The following is a 19,758-nucleotide window of genomic DNA, read 5'->3' on the forward strand; positions in this document are numbered from 1 at the left end:
GGTATCCTATTGGTAACTCTTGAGATCTTACATGCGTTGTATTGTACAAAGGGAGGGAATCTTATTTCATTTTACAAATTGTACAATTTATAAATTAGCAAAGATACTTCAGAACTACTTCAAGGCTGCCTTTGAGAAATAATGTATTAATATGTTAGAGGGTCTTCTTTGGTGCTGCATACTACCTGTGGAAGGTTCGAGGTCCTTAATGTGAAACCCTGACCTACTCTAAGAGTAGCCTACCCTAATGAATTGGCCAAGTGACTTAGGGTTTTGGAGCCTTTGTCACGTCTCTGTGGGACAGTGAGTGACTCCAGGATTTCTGCTGTGGTGAAAATATTTTTCAGGAGGTGTGAAATAATCGTGCTTGGATCCCTTAACAGGATTCGAAGATGACACAGTGTCATTATATTATATTATATTTTAACTATTGTCAGATATTGATGTGTGCATGATTACATTTTATATTTCATTCATATCTGTATTGTATTTATATTAAAATGTATGGTTTATGTATTTAAGACTTTTAAGTTTCTTTGATGATTATGACACAGTGTCAAGGAAAATGCAAATCATTAAGTTATCTTGTCAGTGCCAGGGTTTGTGAGTTTTGCTTGTTTTGGCCTGCCCACCCTGACCCCCACTGCCATAGAACTTCAAACAGAGGTAGAGAAGTTCTGTGCATGCTATGCAGCGTGAGGGGACCTAAGTCGAAGACTGTGCAATCACCCAGACTTCACAGCCTTCACTTTCAGAAAATCCTTCAGAGGATGCCTGATACTATAATAGACAGATAACCTAAAACACATTACTTTGCACTCTGGTACTTGTAGTCTTCCAATATGGGTGGTGGGAAAGAAAGCTACAATTATACTAATTTTGCTTATCATATTTTTACAGAGGGATACATGTTTTGTCCAGTTGGTTTATTATGATCTTTGTACCTTTCAACTAATCTCTTTAAAACAGCATAATCTTCATAATCTTGGAAATTGAGACAATAAAGACGTTTCTACCCACGAAACCTGCAAGCATATGCAGTCACGTCTCTTAGATGTGGACTGGGCACAAATGCCGGCTTCATCACTTAGCTCAAGTTTGTAATCCTGGGCAAGTAAGTTTATCCTTCTCCTCTTATTAAACGTTGTCTCCTCTATTTCTGGAGATTTGTGTGATGAAATGTTTAATGTAGTTCACTGTAATAAGACTATATTCACCTGTCTTTCAAAAAACAACAGAAAGCAGCGTGTGTGCTTTCCAAACCATCCAAACTTGTGTATAACATAGCAAAGCTCAGAAGTCTTAAAAGGGAAGGCAACTTGGATAGTGATACATTTAAGCTTGCAAGGAAAAGTATCTCCCAGATTAATAGGAATAGATGTAAGTGGCTGAAATACTCAATAATAAAGATAGTCATATAATTCTCTATTCTCTAAATGGGAAGAGAACCACATATTTTTGGGAGATTACTAGTAGTTCTTTTCACACAAATGATGACACTCATTTTAACACAATTGAGGAGGGAGTTTGGGTTGCCAATTCTAAGCACACCTGCTGTGATTAGGGATTTGATACCGTAGTGCCAGTTTCTAGACACAAACCTAGTATATGGGAAGGAGACTTTGCTAGAGAAGATAACAGAAATAACACACATGAAAGCATCTAAGGTCCCTGGATCGGATGACTTAGCACCAATCACCATCAAAGCAAATCCAGAGTTGTGTTATGGCATAATGAGGATTTTTTCAAGGATATCATTGTCAGAGAACTCACTCCCCCTCCCTGTCATCTCTTGCATATCATTTCACTTTTCTAGAAAGGAGACAGAAGATGACTGGAAAACTATCGACCAACAGCAATTTTATATGCCTCCAGGTAGGTTTTGCTGCACTTCTCTTAAAGGAGCTTGACCACTGGGTGGAGAAATGGAATTTGATCCCTAAATCTGAAACCGGGTTCCAAAAGAGATTGGGCCACCATTAAATGGAAACATCTTAACTCACCTCCATGCTCTGTCTCATGCAAACTTCGCAATAAATATCTACATTTCTAGAATGGATATGTCAAGTGCATTCGACCGGGTGAATAGGGAGAGTCTATGGTTAAAGCTGGAAAATTGGGGTTTTCCCCAAAGGATTGTTAAGGCTGATCATGCTCCTTTATCAGAACACATTTATCAAAGTGCGACTTAATAAAGAGGTGTCACTGTTCCGTTCCATTGAAACATTTACTGGCATCAGACAAGGTTGTATTCTGGCCCCAAAATCCTTTAATACGTATATAGCAGATATATGTAAACATTTGGGAAAGTCAAATTACTTACCAGCCAAACTTGGTTCAACCTCACTGCATTTGCTGGCCTTTGCGGATGACTTACTTTTTTTTATCAATCAATCAGTGTGATCTTTATTTTGGCAACTAGCCAAAAAAAAACATATCATCATATACAATTTGCAACATTTCAAATAAGATACAAAAGGTAAGTCAGGTTGGGGTCCATCGGATTTTGTAAAGTTGCATTATTTGAACAAAGAAAAAGATCAATATGCAATCTTAAAAGTCCCTTATATAAATCTAAAAACAGGTTAAGTAATAAAATGCACTGTACTTTCGCAAAACATCATACAAATACAATCTAATGTAATTTACTAAAAGCGCACAAGATTGACTTATTGCTAGTAACGCTAAAAACGAATACGGTACAAATGTGCTATTTGAAGTGCCATGTGTTTGTACTGTACAAATTGATTTAAAAAATCATCATGCCCATGTATATAAGAGCTATTAGTGAAAACACAAATTTAGATGAAAACTCCATACATTTAATATTTGAGATCTTAAATAGGGTGATTGTCCTAATTTCTTTCGTCCTAATTAGCCATATATATTCAAAACGCTTAGATGTGTTTCCATATTCAGTTATGCAATTTATCAGTGTTAGGTTGCCCTCTGTTATCCAAATGGCAAAGTGCACCCACTTCAACATCAGCTAACACGTCAACAAACAGAATGAGTATGGTTCTATGCGGTCACCTTCATCTTCCACTATCGCAAACATTCAGAATAATTTCAAGTTACTTCTTTCAGCCCCACTTCTCTTCACACAGGGCACGGCGGTTCCAGTGTCAATGAACAGTGAATTACCGGTTCAATGTTTCAGTCTCTGGAGAGCGAAACGCTGTAGGATGAATTCCGCCTCACTAGCTAAAACTGAAAGTAGGTGCTGTTATTATGCTACTAGGCAATCTTATGCCATTACGGGGACTCTGCAATGGAACAAAGATGACAATTACACATTTAAAAAGACACATCATAGAGGCCTGTGTAGAGGGAACTTAGATACTGTTCCTACACTGTACATACCACTCATTCCATCTGATCCGTTTAGCCTTTTCAATGACCATTAATAAGTCACAGGGACCTACGCCCCCTTCATGGAAGTGATCAGTGTAATTCCGATATTTAAAAAGGGGGACAGAAGTGACCCTATGAATTACTGACCGATATTGACCGCTGAGATATGCTAGAAAGGCGTATGTTACGCCGGGAACAAATAACTATGGAAAAAAGCCTTGGGCCTTGTGTTAACTATGCTAAACTGTGTATAAGGCACACATTGGCATTTGTCTCTTTGACACCCATTGTACAATGGAAAAAACTAACTTTGCACGCAAAACACATCTGCCCTCCTGCAAACTCTCTCTTCTGTGTCCTTAATACTGTACTGTATGATCAATCAGTTGCTTCATTAACAGAATTCGTAAATTTTCAGGAATCTCTATTTATGGAAATTGGATTGGACTCCTGGGAACTAATCCAGTTAAATCCAAGAAAAATCTTTACCAACTTAACTGGAGGCTTACTATAGAGTAATCCTACTACCTGTATTTGGAATACGCCACTTTTGCCGTAAGCGCGAAGCCATTCCGAAATACATTAAGCTCTTTTCCAGTAACCTACTAAGAAGGTCATACATAAGATTTAAACTAAACCAGGGCCGCACACTAGAATGTATGGGCCCAAGGAGTAGCCTTGCTAACCAAGGAGAGAATTTGCAGGCTTTGTTGACTTGAGGGTATGCATGAAACGTTGAAATATCTTGTTATTTACTGCCCCAGAATGTATAGTTTTAGAGTTTCACAATTTCACAGGTTTACACAGATTTTAACTTAATAGAGGCCGGTGAGCGTTTAAGGAAAGACTTATGAAGGGAGAAAACATCTCCTTGATATTAGCCTTAACTCAATTCCTAAAAATTCTTTATCGTGTTTTCGAGCAGCAAATAAGAGCCCAGGAGCTGTTTTCTTTCTCTACAAGATATACATTATATTTGAAAGAAACTTGCACTTTAATAATTTAGGAATTGTGTTCCAGAATTATGGAGGATATGATTTTGTTTATTTTTTTATTTTATTTTTATTCATTTGTATTGGGTTTTAACATTTAGCCATATAGTGTCAATGCTCCACATAAAAAATATCTTGTTATACAGTTACATGTCTCTTAACCCCCCAATTCCCCAACTCCCCCCTCCCTCAGGCCGGCTATACATTTCTCTTAGCAATTGTGCACCAGGTCGAGAGTCAGTGACTGACCCGCTTTCCTTATAGCTCCTCTTCCACATTTACTGCAACCGTTGTTGATATTGTGGCCACCAAGAATTTCCAGGCCGCCAGTGTTCCGGTGGCCAGCTCTCCCGCTACTTCCCCCGTTTCTTACCATACTGTCGTTGCTGCCCCTGCCCACTTCAACAAATCATGCCGCCACATGTGTGCTGACGGTCTTATGCATGACCTCCAGCTCATTGCTATTCTGCGCTTGGCTAATATATATGCCAGGTCTTTAAGTTTGTTAACATGTCTGGTTTTAGTTGACCTCGAGAATCCAACCAATAGACATCCCCAGGGGTTTCTCACGTCCAATTTGATTTCCCACTCCGCCATATATCGGGCCACCTCTGCCCAAAACCCCTGTATTGCAAGGCATGACCAAAACATATGTGTCATACCCGCATTCACCTCTCCACATTTAGGGCAAGTCTGTATGTCTGCTGGACGGAATTTGGCTATTTTCCCGGGCGATATATATATATACCCTGTGGGTTATGTATAACTGGATCTGCTGGAATCTAGGGTTTCTCAAAACTTTTTTGTGGTACCCTTTCGCTCTGTCCCACGCCCTATCTTCCATTTGTAGATATGTCCCCACCTCCTCGTCCCAGTCACTTCTCGTTTGGGCGATCTCAGTTCCTACTCGTGACATCAGAAGCTCGTAGATACAGGATATTTCGTGGCCACCCTCCGATACATCGTAGGGTCTCTATCGCTGTGTCTGGCTGTAGGGTTAATTCCTCATTTGGCCACATGTGTTTAATGTTTTGTATTGTTCTGCAGTATACAATTTATTGCCCCTTATGCAATCCTACCTCTTCCACCAGCCTGTCAAATTCCCTGGGTTGTCCCTCCGACCATACATCTCCCACTGATGCAATACCCACTGGTTCCCATTTCTGTCTAATGCACCACCTAGTTTGTTTGTCCATTCCTTGCAGCTCTACTAGCGGTATTTGTGGGGACCGTGGGGTTGGGTTGCCTATCAGCTGGCAAGCCCTGTGCCATATTTTGCTTCCCAAGTTCAGCAGTTTCCCTTCTCCCTCCCTGCATTGTTTTGGCAAACCACATTCTTTCATTTAGGAAGTACGGGGCACTCCCTGCGTTTAACAATTTGGATTCTGATGTTTGTATTTCTGAGAGCCACCAGGTCACAAATTGCAACTGACTAGCTAGGTAATATACCTCAATGTTTGGTAGTCTAATGCCCCCGTGCTATTCTATTGCTTGTGTTGTGCCATATAAAGTCTCTGTATGTACTGTTCAGTTCAGTGAAACATTGTTTGGGTATCGTTTGGTTATCTCGTGTGGGATGTTTGTGAAACAATGCAGCAGCCTGGACAGCACTACCATTTTTAATAGCGGTACCCTCCCCATCATCGTTAAGGACAATTTAGCCCAGAAAGTCGTGCTTTTTCTTATGTTGGATAATGCTCTTTCCGTATTCTGTTTGTGTTCTACCGCTATGTGATGGTATATATCTCTATCCCCAGGCTTAGTAACTTCTTGGTTTCCTAGACTATATAAAGTATGAGCAACTCCGGTTTTGGTATTCCTACATATCTGCCCAGCAGCAATATACTTGACTAGTGTGGGTTTATTGTTATACCAGATACGATCGCATACCTTTCCATCACCTCTAAAATGTATTGCAGATTCTCTTCAGGGTATTTCAAGTATAGTAACATGTCCTCCGCGTGTAGCGATATCAGGTGCTGTTCCCCACTGACCCCGATACCTACTTCCTCATATTGCTGTCTTAAATATGCTGCCAATGGTTCGGGAGCTAAGAGAAACAACATTGGTGACCATGGACATCCCTGTCGATGCCTCTGCTTAGCTGCTATTTCCCTAAGATACAAGCCCCTGTTTTGACCCGTGCAATCGGTTTGCTGTATAGTAACCGCACCCAATTCAGATATGTGGGCCCTATCCCATACTCCTCTAACACCACCAGCAGCCAGGGCAATTTGACTGAGTCAAATGCCTTGACTGCATTTAGTGAGACTATTGCTGCCTCTTGCATGCTCTCTTGGGTGTGGTCTATTACATGGTGGAGTCTCCTCAAATTTTCATTATGTTCCTATGCGGCACATATCCCGTTTGTCCGTATGTATCAGTTTGTTTATCATTGGTTTTAGCCTGTTGCCCATCACTGCCGTTAAAACCTTACTATTCTGATTAAATAATGACAGGGGCCTGTACGACCCGCATTCCAGTTTGTTCTTATAAGTCTTATAGAATTCACTTGGTAGCCCATCTGCCCCCGGGGCTTGGCTAGTAGGCAGTAGATGAATCACCAGGTCTAATTCTGCTGCCGTAATTGGAATTTCAAAGCTCTCTGTATCCCCTCCTTCCAATTTGGGGAGCATGATTTCTTCTTGTATGTTAATCTCTTCCTCTACTGTGGGATATGCATATAGCTGTTTATAGTATTCTAGAAAGCATTTGTTGACTCCTTGCTGCGTGTTCTGCACCTGCCCATCTCTCCCTTGCATCTCTCTAATAGGCTGCTTTGGGGTCTCGCTATTGTACAGCGAAGCTAGCAGTCTCCCCGGTTTCTCTCCTACCGCGTGCTGTCTCTTTGCGTATCTCCTGTTGCTTAACTTGCTTGATCTCTCCCAGTGATCTGTGCATTCCTGTTGTAACTTAGTCATAGTCTTAGTGTCTTCGCTATTTGGGCCCCTTGAGGCAAAAACTGTTCGGCCTTTGCTCTGCTTTCTGTAGGTCTCGCGTTATCACCTCTTGGAGCCCCTTAGATTTAGCCATAGCCATCCCTCTGACCACCACCTTGAAGGCTTCCCATAGTTTCCCCACTGAGTCCACGCCTCCAGTATTAATTTCAAAGTATTCTTTTATCTCATTCCTCAGACCTTCCCGGAACCCTGTATCTTTCAACAATTCCGTTCTCAACCTCCATGTCGGAGTCCTGGCCCTGGGCGGTTTCAATTGCCATATAGTTATTAGTGGTGCATGATCGGAGAGGACTATTGCTCTATAGTCTATTTGTGTCACTTCATGTGTCGTTTGTGACCCCATGAATACATAATCTAGTCTGGTATATAAGTTATGCAGGGCCGAAAAATGTGAGTAGCCTCTTTCTTGTGGGTGGTGCTCTCTCCATACAGCTGTCAATCTAAAGGTTTGCAGCAATGTACGTAGAGCTTTAGCCGCTGGGGTCAGGTGTGCCACTTTTGTATCTGATCTCTCTATAAGTGGGTCTAGCGTACAGTTAAAAACACCTCACCACACTAGCGTGCTGTCCAGGCAAGGGCTGATTTAGGTGTAGAGTGCTTTTAGGTAAGCTGCAGTGTCTTGGTTCGGGGCATATGTGTTAATCATACATATTTCTCTTTTCTCCACCAACCGCTTTATCCGCACCAGCCTCCCGTCTTTATCAACCTCTGATTGCGGTATCTTGATTTTAAATATTAATGTATGTTTTTATATTTTGCTCGCTCTTACTTCTACTAGCTCAGTAGACAAATGTTTAGTGAAAGGTTTTTATGAATTGTGTGAAATGGTGATATTTATCATATAATCTGTAATATCTCTGTTTTTGAATTTTGATAAGTTAATTCTGTAACTATTTTTTGTAAGGTTTTAATGTGAAACCAAATGACAATAATAAAAAATAATGAAACAGAGCTAATGTGTGTGTGTATTTATATATACATTCGCACATGCACCCATTTTAACTAGGGGTGAGGCAAAGGAAGAGGTTTGAATAGAACTGGCTGATGCTAGGCGTACACCGTGAACAACCGAAATCTCAGGTATTTTCAAAAGTAGGCTAGTTGGCACCTGCCCAACTCGTCGGGGCCAAATTATTGCAGCCCTTCTGCTGCATTTATCACAGCATTTTTAAGAGGGCTGCGGGATAAAGGTATGCATATATTTTTTGAATTTGGTGGTTGGAGAAGAGGTGGGAGATGAGCGGGGGGTATGTGGGCCTTGCCATTCAGAAAAATGCTGAGAACAATACAGGAAAACACATACGAGTTGACAACCTATGGGTTGTATCAGATCCACCAGGGCTTCCTCCTCTGTGTTGAATGAACATAGTTTCCAAGGATTGGCTGCTGCTGGGAAAAAATGAGCGTTTCTCTTTTTATCACATAACATGCACATTGAAGCTGCTTGTTGGATACATTGCAGTAAATAAATAAACAAATCAATCATTAACGTCATCATGATTAGTCTTAGAGTGAAATGAACAACCACTGACAAGGTACGTCAGTAACCAGCAGGTCACTCGGTTGACTTCCAGCATGAGTAGCACAGGACTGCTTCCTTTCGAGGTTGTAAAAATTCGAAAATGTGTAGTGTCTGCCAGTAACCCCTCCCAGCGTCAGAGAGCTCCTCTTGTGCTGTCTGGTATGGAACGTATGGTAATGATAATGATGTGTTAATTATATAGCGCCTTAATCCAAAGCGCTTTATAGAGCACATATTTACATACAATATCACCCAACCGAAATAGGTACTCATTTATCAACCTCGAAAGGATGAAAGGCTGATTTGGTCTTGCTGGGATTCGAACCTGCCACCTGCAGATCACACACAGATCGCAGCAGCGAGCGCTCAACCCGCTGAGCTATTCTCGTTTGCACCCCTTCTTCAAAGAATATTTTCTCTTTCCTAAGTCGCAAGTAGGTTGCTTTTTGGAGAAATTAATCAACCTGTCACTGGTCTCTTTCTTTCTTGCATCCTTTGTACAAGCTCATTGCAAGTGCCACAATTAGGGGATTGTTTTTCGGATCAACGATTTGTTCCACTGCTGCACACATGCTGCTTTAGCCAAAGTTTTCAGTATTTTTCAACATCTGCTGCTGCTACAGTGTGTGGATTTGCATATGTATGGGATTGTTGGCAAGGGGGATACTGGAGGGGGGCCATATGCTGTTACTGCGATTTGTGGAGAAGAGGGAGCATTCTCCTGAGATGTAAATAGGGAGAGGTGAAAGCAACAAATGGTGAAACAAATTAAACGATAGGGGTAGATGAGAGACATGGAGGATGTCACCGACTGGAAGCTAGAGAGACTGAAGGGAGGCATGAGAAATTAAGAAATTAACAAAGGTGGGACAGATCAAGTGGGCGATTGATACAGAATAGGGCCAAAGAAGGGTGTGGTATAGGGGAGAGTGTTAGAGCAGTAATAGATGGAACATGAGTGGAGGGAATTGAGGAGCGGGTTTTGACATCTGCGACGTGGAAACTATGATCTAAATATTGGTTGCTGGTTTCAAAATTCGTTCCACACACTCTCTTTTTTAAAAACAACTTAAGGCTTGTGAATACAAAATTCCATGCTCTTTAATCTTCTCCAGTAATATACGAAAATAGAATTGCCAATGGATGAACATCGATGAAAGGAAACTAATGTAGAGATTGAACAGAAGAATGTGTAGTGTGTTTTGCAAACTTTTTGGCAGCTAGTGACAAACCGATCTCACATTCATACAATCTCACCCCACAATTCATGGCACAGAACAGACAGTGAGGGATTCAAAAATCTAAACGTTTTTAAAAGAATAGTTGATTTCAGAAAACTGGATTTCCAGCTTTATCCAGGAGCCAGAACAGAAAAACTGAGGTGTGCCAGGTGAATGTAAGCGCTTGAGCGAATAAATATAGCAGAATTGACCCTGTTTAAACTCAAAGGACAGGCTGCTGCACCCTGAGGGAAAAGCGGGCACCTCAAACCCACTTAACAAAACGAATAGAACACTGTGTATTCCCACATTTTGGATGCGCTGCCAGAACAAATCATTGAAACATCCTGATATTGAAAAGTCCTCATGCACAATCACTGTGCAATAAATGTTATGAATAACACGTGAATAAACATTTTGCAAAATTTAATCTTCATCACATCCAGGGGACTTTTGTATGCACTGAAAAATTGTACACAATAACTGTTGAACAGAGTTTTGCCTTGAGAAAGACCGAGAGAGGTCGAAACACGTGTTGGCACATCACTCTGTCATGTGACATCACATACTGGATGTGATGAAGATTAAATTTTGCAAAAGTTTTATTCACGTGTTATTCATAACATTTATTACACAGTGATTGTGCATGAGGACTTTTCAATATCAGGATGTTTCAATGATTTGTTCTGGCAGCGCATCCAAAATGTGGGAATACACAGTGTTTTATCCAAGAGCCCACTACATGCATCCATTTTAAATCACAACAATCTCCATACAAATGTACTATATTCTAATAAACACTAAACATACTAACATTCTACTTAAAATGGGTTTCTGTATGAATATTACTAACGTATCAATGGAAAATTTCATATAAGGCAAGTAGGGTTAAATAATTTAATTTCCTCTGATATCAAGACGAGTATGGTGCTGGAGAAATTGACGTTACTCACATTCAGAAATATCTTTACACTAAATTCCCTCTGTGCAAGGAAGGTAGTGAATGTATTAGCTTTGTTAAGGCCACTTGACAGATAGGCAAGGACCGGCTAACTTAGGTCTATGTGTTAAACCATTTGCATGCAAAAGGCAACTTTTCTGCATTGGCTCAATTAAGTTTGCATTTGCAAAGACTGTCCTCAGGAATATATATGTTCTATTCTGAAACCACATGCATCGTATGTTTGCTGAAAATGTGTGTGCAGTTTTCTATTTGCATGTGTATGTGGCTTTCACTCAACATGAATATGTGTGTATGGTTTTCCTTGTTCATGAATGGATTTCTATCCAGCAACATGCACAGTTTTGAAAGGAGCTTGCGTGTACGGCTTTCAGGATCTCTATATTTCTGGCCTGGAGATGTACTATTCCCCAGTAACAGATATTTAGTTGACAATTCTCTTCCCTCTTCCACTACTCCTGACTCTGTCTAAGCATTGACAGGCAGGAGAATGCAGAAGATTTGCACTTCGCACAGTTCCAAATTAATAGAATTCATTATTTCAACATACATTTTGTTGCGCATTCATCCAAACTATACTATGGCCTAGAATGGCAGCATAAAAACATGATACCATTCCAGGTGAAAATACTACCTTTGCACTATGACTCACCATGATTCAACACCGGTTTCGGCCACTAACTATATTTGCAAATAATACTTAGCTTTACAAAGGCAATCCCACTTAAGTGACAGCCAAAATGTTTCCAGTTTTTAATTTTGTTTTTCATTGCAAAGTGGAATGGACCTAAAAGAATTAAATCTCACTTTGTATTTAAGATATAAATGAGGAAACACGGGGCATGAATGTATCAACACTGGTGTTCCAGTTTCTAAAGGGCACCCCCTTCACATCCTCCTTTTCCCTTCCTAAACCTTACCCTGACTAAAGGTGAACTATTATGGGGTATTTGTAGGGGTCTCTTTTGATTTACTTTTTAAGATGCAACTTCTGATTTTGAGAGAACCAGCCAGGGTCCCAGTCAGACAGGCATCATTAGCAACTGCTCAATTCAGGGGTCCTTTTTGGTATCAATCACCAAGGGCTTGCTGTTCATACCTCCACGGTCTGCTCTGGCTTCCTTCTTTCAATGTAGAAGTCTCATGGACTGGTCTTCCATCTGTTAAGAGTCAGTTTTCTTGCTCTGCATTCTCCAGTTGGTTCCCTCCTGTCTCTTCCTGGGCATCCTATCATATTTCCCTTTAATCCCACCATTGGTTTGTCACAGAGGAGTTGTTTGTTTTCCACATGACCAAAAAGGTGGGTTGGAGCTTTCTCTTTCTGAAGAGAAGATAATTTGTTTGCATGTGCTATTTTCTGACTCATCTATGCTACTTTGATAAAAACGTATATTTTTAGTTTCTGCACACTGATGAAAACATTTTGATACATTGAATGATGGAATTCTGGTTTTGCCAATTTTACAAGTTTTAGCAATTTTTCTTTTTATATTTTTTTTATTTGATTATTTTCATTTTCAAGAAAGAAAAAACTGAATGTACAACAAAAGTGCCAACACCCCCCAAACCCCAGGGCTGCAAGAATATGCAAACGTTGTGGGCAATGCTGTAAATTAAAGTCTGATTGTAAGAATTCCAGTACCTCCGCCCAGTCAACTGAAAATTTAGATTGTTCACCCTGAATTGCATATGTGGACCATTCCAGTGCTTCAAAGTTCCAGATCCTAAAAAACATTCGATCACCGTCGGGGGATCCTTGGATTCCCACTTTTGAGCAATCCCCAACAAGGCGGCCAACTGCAACACCACAAATGTTGCTTTGAATTACCTCACATAGCAGAATTAAATACCAATAACAGCTTTGATTTCATGGAATTAGGGTTTGACACAGCAAACAATTGTTGCATATGTTTATCAATTTCTGCTCAATAATTATTATTTCTGTTCATGTGAATGCATTGGGATTACTTTGGTATGATATGCAGCAGTTTCCCTCACTGTCGAGGCCCAACTAGCCCGAAACACGTGTCTGGGGCTGCTGTTGGTACTCTTGTTCAGGCATTTGGGTGCTGGACTGCCCTTGGGCAGGACAAAGACTGATATGTAGTGGAAATTTCTCTTCTGTGAAAGGTTGGTGAGCTAAAGACTCTGGTTAAGACTCTAACCCGGGATATAGGCCGTTAGTAGAGATACTCCCAGAACCCCTCCTGTTTATGCAGCAGTTCCCTACAAGAGGGTAGAGACGACACATCATCTAAATCTTCCCTCTCCGTGTATCCCATCTACATTTTAATTTAGCTGTGCATAGCTTCAATGACCGTTAACCTTGACTAATCCAAGGCAGCTGGCTTGTGTTGTTGATGGATGATGAAGTGGTCACACACTCTCTTTGAAATTGAAGCCTCATGCTCACTAATTGGTGCCTGAAGTAGATAGATGTTGCTTATCTGCTTTTAAACCTTTATTTTATACAATGAAAGAGCATTTCAAAGTAGTCTTAAGAGCTACCTGCCCTGACCATAACATGTAATTATATTCTGACCAGCTCCAACTCAACTGGAGGCCCTGAATTGTTCATGTATCTGATTCTAAATGTCAGGGCTAAGCTATACTTTGATATGTAAAGACAGAATGTGTTTTCAATTCTATTTCTCTGCAGTTTTTAATTATGATGGTAATCAACAGGTGCAGGCATGCCATTTCAAACCTCTAATGCAAGAACTCTAAGTGCATACATATGTGACTGAGAACTGCACTATGTCTAGTGTCATCATTCATAATCTTACTTTACGTCAATGAAATGCTGCAGTTCTAGAAAATACGGATCTTTTTTAATTTCACCCAATTTAATTTTGTTGGCTTCCTGTGCTAGATTTTTTAGTCTCAAGAAATTGTCTCAGGAAATTACAGAGATATGCATTGCCAGGAAGACCTGTGTACTGCAAAACACATATTCAGGATGGGCATTAATGGAAATACATTTCTGATACTCATTCTATGGGCTGCACAATGGCTGAAAGAAAATATGTGATTGTAATTAGTTATTTATAATGCGTTTAATACCCAGAGGTTTCTAAGCATGGACCCGGGGATTAAACTGTGTTGCTCTGCGTCGTCTTGCTTCCAAGGTGAGTGCATTTCCCCTGAGCTATCCTCCCGCAACAGTGTGTCTCAGGAGTTTATTTTTCAACATTCGGGTGCACACCACAATCTGATAGGTGTCACATTTTAACATGACAACAAGCAAAAAGCTTTGACAGACAAGAGAATGCAGATGATAGGCACCACAGTCTGTACATCTTATTTCTATTGCACTTATTGCACTCTTACCAGGAAGGCCTTTCTCATTTTATTCATTTTATGACTTGTGTTTTTCTAAAAAAAAAATATGCTCCCAATGGACAAACACCAGTGACAGAGCTATGGGAGGGGATGCAGGCCCAGCGTGCACTCCGGGGTTCCTTTCAGATCCCGACACATACCACTCCTGCTTCTACTAAAGATATTGGTTTGTACGCCATGTGAACTCCTCACAACCTCTGAAATCAAAACATGTCTCTGCTACTGACAAGTGCCCTTCTGACAGATGTTTTGGTATGAGGTTTCACATGCTGAAGTGTTTGAGTTGGAAGGATCATTACATAGCTCTATGACAGGGGACTGCAACGATTGTCTGTCCAGATGTTTTGATTCCTATCAGTTCTAGCCAGCATAGCCAAAGGTGATGGATCATGGGAGTGGTAGTCAAAATCATCTGGAGAGCACAGATTGCAGCGTTCTTCTCTATGAAGAGGAAGGGTGAGCATAGAGAACTTGGTGAGGTGAATGGATCCGTAAAGAGCCCTGTGCGAAGGAGCATTACCGCAGAGACCGAGCACCTTTTTAGTTCTAGCTATTAGTTTGCACTAAAGTGTCAACCTATGAGCCAAATCTATTGCAATAGAGTATAGCTAGTGAGAAAATGAATATGAGGAGGGGCACAAAGCTTGTAGCTGTTGTTTTGGTTATTGCCATTCCCATCCACTTCCTGGGACTTTTCCCAAAACATATCCTCCTGGGTTCTCTTTGAAGTAGCTTTTTCAAGTCTTGGCATCAGTGATAGAAGTGCCTGCAAGTGTTTTTCAAAGAAGTCTCTGAGAGTTAAGGACTCAATTAAAGGTGTAAATGTGCTACTGGAGTAATGCAAATGTCTACCAGGTCTACCTTCAGCCACTCGATTTATAAGCACTCTGCACGTCCTTCACTGAAGTCCTGTTAAAACCAGCATTGACAAGGCCAACGGTTTTGGCTTGTGTATAATTACGAGGCATTTGCCAGCAACTGCTGTTATTTGACCAGGTACTCGGGTGATTTTGCAACTGCTATCATCAATGGCCAGTTAATACCACTATGGCAAATGCCTTTCCCATGCCTACAAAAAAGCCCAAACTGTTGGCATTGGCAATCCTTATTATAAGTATGGCGTTAACACTAAAAACATCTGGTGTTTTGAACACCCCATTTTTTAAATAACCTTCTTATGGGTTGGTATTGCGTGCATGGAATGTTTAAAAACTGGGTACATATACAGTGGTGAGTGCCAGTAATATACCATATTTTCCCCATGCCGTCTTTTCTTTGTACCCAATGCCATAACTAGTGCATACAATCCAAACTCCTAATTAAGTGGCATTGTAAAAATGGGAGGTATTTAAAATACCATGTGTTTACTAGTACAATTACACAGTTATTAGGGCCACCTGTGGGGTGAAGCAGAGATGTTCACAGCGTAGTGAGGATGATTTATGTGCTTACAGTGTTTTATTTATGAGGAAGGATATACATGCCACCAACTCAGTTAGAAGCCATGTATGTAAATGGTTTCCAGGTGGCGAAAAACAGGTACACACAAATATATTTGGGAGAAATTATGCACTTTCTGATTAACAAATGATAGTTAGGCACATTCATATTTGGCCATAATATGCTGAGTGGAGATTTGTGGCAAGATGGGTAAGAGTCATCACATACATCCATTGGAAGGCATGGACATTGGCTGTTTTGGTTTTCCCATGAATGGCTTGCAGATACGTCAGTGTGATTGTGTTCTGGGAACAAAGCGGGGGAATGAAGCGAGGGTGGCAGGTGAATAAAGATTGGTGACTTGAATGAAAATGGTCCGGGATTGTCCAGGATGTTAATGTCTGCATGACCCATAAACTATTCACTCAAATTGCTTCCTAGCAATCGTTGGTGTCAATGCATAATGGTATTTTACTTCTGTATAGAGGGGGCCCATCTCTCTCAGGGAAGACCAATGTGTGATATACATGGATCCATTCAAGTGCATTTGCACAGTTATTCTCAAGCTGAACCCTGCAAGCACCAAATCCATATTTATGAACTGAGACAAACTCCCGTCCACTTGCACTAGCATGGACGGGTCATGCTAGAAGTATACACATATGTGTTTCTATTTCCAGGACAGACGGGCTCACTCCCGCTAGAAATTCCCATTATTTTTCCCATTTCTAGTTGGAGAATTGATAAATGCAGGCCCTGGAGGGAGTGGCCGCTTGCCCTCCTCTGTAAAGATGTCTTCTATTTGAGAGCACAAATGTGTTTGGCCGCATTGATGAAACATTTTGGAGGTTCGAAGGACCTTCAACCCCCCCCCCAAAAATCAGGTGAGTAGAGTTTCCCTCGAGCTAGTTTGTGCGTGACTATTAAACTTTCTGAGAACTACTACCTCTGCTTTTTGAAAGTGTAACAGCAACACAGAGAAATCTTTTAAGCGTGCACCTAAAAATCTGCCAAATACGCTGCTAAGGTTCTGCTTTAAATATCTCAACCATTCAGAGAAGTGCCGGTGCTGGCCCATTAAAAGTATTTGTTTATGATTACTATGCCAAGAGGCCACACTTACTAATCAGGCTTTATATGTAGCAATAAACATTGACAGTGATCGCATTCCCTTTAGGACAAGACCATTGCCATCAAACTAGAAACCCTGCATTCTTCAAAAGAGAGCAGCGTTTAGCAATATCCAGGATCCTCACCCCGTCTTGCTTCAGGAATTCGTAAGGTACTTTTTATAATCACTTTAGAACAGTACAAAAGATACTAAATAACATTGAAAATTCCCTTTTTCTAAAGAAATAACAGATAATCTAAAATGTTGGCGTGGTAAGAACCCATTTTATGTTTAGACTCATGGCGGGTGCTTGCGCGCCACCGAATGAGATAAAACTATTGGTAACGATTAAATAGCGAGAAATGGATCACACTGGGGAAAAGCCCTGTCATTGTAGGTTGCCTAGTTTTGGATTATTTGTGGCGCTTTAATGCCACCATTAACTGTCTGATTTGGCATACTGGTAGATCTTTTGGGCTACCAATAGTTTTGGATGATAGGCCCGCTTCAATACCACCAATAGCTTTGCTCAGTTGTGCATTAGTTGTTTCACCTAGAGAGGCAACATAGGTTTAACTCATAGGTGGTACTTTAGCATCACCAACGAAAAGGCTTCTGTGTGGCACTTTAGCATCAAACAGAGGATCTCAACCATACTGTTCAAGGTATATGAATGTTGGCAGGCAAGAGACAGTGCATACTGAAAGCCACTGGCATGTAGGAGGTGTGTGCACCTGGTGGAGTGCAGGCACACTGCTGTCTTTTCCTGTGGTTTCATTTGATCGTTTTGACATGCAGGGTTCCTTCACAGTCTCCCTGCCTGGCAAAATGGAGTAAGCCTGCACTGATGAAGAAGTGTGCTTTGGTAAGGTCAGGATTGTTGGCTTTGCCAATACTTGTTTAAATACAGTTCTTGTATTGATGGGTTTAACAATAAAACTGGCATAAGATACAATGATATACAATGGATATGGTATTTGAACAATCAATGCTCCACATCAATGGTGCACTACTTGTGGCTCTTCCAATGCTTTGGCCTATGACTCCAGTGGCCCTTCACCATTTACTATGCTGGCTAGAGCTAATATCTGCAGGGACACAGGCTGTTCATCACTGCTCCACGTTGCTTTTTCACATTGCGGCCGCATCCATGTACATTGGCACACAATAAACAGAATAATCAAGGTGGACTTTGGGCAGAATACGGGACAAACAAGGTTCCCATGCTCTATCCAAATGATATAAAACATCAAAAAAGAATGTCACATAAAAGGGGTCTGTGTCCACATGCAATATCCCTTGGATGAGCTGTGTAGCCAGAAGCAATGATAACACTGTCAACCTTAATCAAAGAAAACTAAGCAATGTATACCATACAAGGAAAGATCAATTAACAACAGCTTCAAACTTCAAGGAAGTGGCACACGGCTCCCTCAAGTGCCCTATTCATCAGGGGGGGTAGGATTACACCACTGTGTTTGCTAAATATTGATACAATGTACTCCAGAAGGATTGCCTGTGGGAGGGTGGAAGCATACTTCAATAGTCTGTTCTCGTTGCAACTGACACCCGTGAGTGTTCTCCGTGGACTTGCCCTCAGGAGGGGGCAGTCCAACATTACCACAGTGTACTTTTTCTGCAATAGAGCAGAGCCTTATTGTGTGAACACCAGCACCATTGTCATTGTAAAGATATGGTATCCCTTACCCATATGAGCTCCTCTGAGAGCCCTCATCCTACATGTAGCACCTCAATGTGTCCCCTTTGTACAGCTCTCTGTTGCTTCCTCGCTAGGTTTGTGCTGTATACATACCTACATCATGGGACTGATTCACACAGCGTTCTCCTATGTGTTTGTGCCATTGTAAAACACTTCTGTAAGTCAGGCCCAAAGTCTCTTAATAAAGTATGTGTGTCCATTGTCCACATGTGTAGACAACATCACACATTTCAAGACATTTTGCATTTGATTTACAAAAATATTGTTAAATGGGAAAGTGACAAACAAAAAAAGAGGTATAACTACCCACTAATGCCAGATGCTCACAAGCTGCTCTTCCTCAAAATCTGCAGTATATCTTCCAACATTAATGCAACACAGTCTTTCACAAATTGTCTCCAATATACTTCACGGTTTGTAGAGAGAGTGAAACAATTTCCACTCTTTTAAATAGTTGTGCAAATGATGATTTAACCAAACAGGATGAGTCAAAATAATCTAAGGACAAACAGCTTCCTTGGCAGTATGTGGCTCATAGCCAATGCATTTCGGAGCATAGGCGCATCTTCAGGGCTGAGCAATGAAATGTGCGTACAAGTTACATATGTAATCGTAATACGGAAATTAATCAAGGCATACATACCAATTTTCATCAAGTCGGATGTACAGTAATGCATGGAGAAAAACAGAATTTCAGGATGAGTAACCAAGGAAGCAACTACCACAGCTGCGAGTCCATAATCACATAAATAATGTTTGCCAATTGCCAAACGTGTGAGCCATACCTTCACAGTTGAGCCTTTAGTCGCTATGGATAAAAGAAATGATGGTTAACTCGAGCACAAACCAAGGTAAGGTGAGGGGAACGTGTTAAATGCGTGCTACCTGATAATGTTTTTCTTCTATCGTGGGAAGCTTCAAAGATCTGTAAGAAGACCCAAAGGTAATGGTCAGACACTCCGATTTGGGTGCTGTGTTGACACGGGAAGCTGGCAGCAGCATTAGTGCTTACCTGTTTGTGAGAGCTTTCTGCTCACAAAGATGCCGTGCTTGGGGTGCACATCTGTGAGTGTGTATATCTGTTACTATGGAGACCGGAGGCGCCGACGTCTCACTCGCTGATGACGCCGTGACGT

At 41.0% G+C, this 19,758-nt stretch overlaps 1 protein-coding gene across 1 annotated transcript in view; it reads left to right on the forward strand.

The window, feature by feature from the left end:
- KCNJ10 (potassium inwardly rectifying channel subfamily J member 10) overlaps window positions 1–19,758 on the forward strand; it is a 397,960-nt gene that overhangs the window by 212,098 nt on the left and 166,104 nt on the right. The window lies entirely within an intron of this gene.

The sequence above is a fragment of the Ambystoma mexicanum genome, chromosome 1q (assembly GCF_040938575.1).
Source record: "Ambystoma mexicanum isolate Mex_15411 chromosome 1q, UKY_AmexF1_1, whole genome shotgun sequence".
NCBI classification, from domain to species: Eukaryota; Metazoa; Chordata; class Amphibia; order Caudata; family Ambystomatidae; genus Ambystoma; species Ambystoma mexicanum.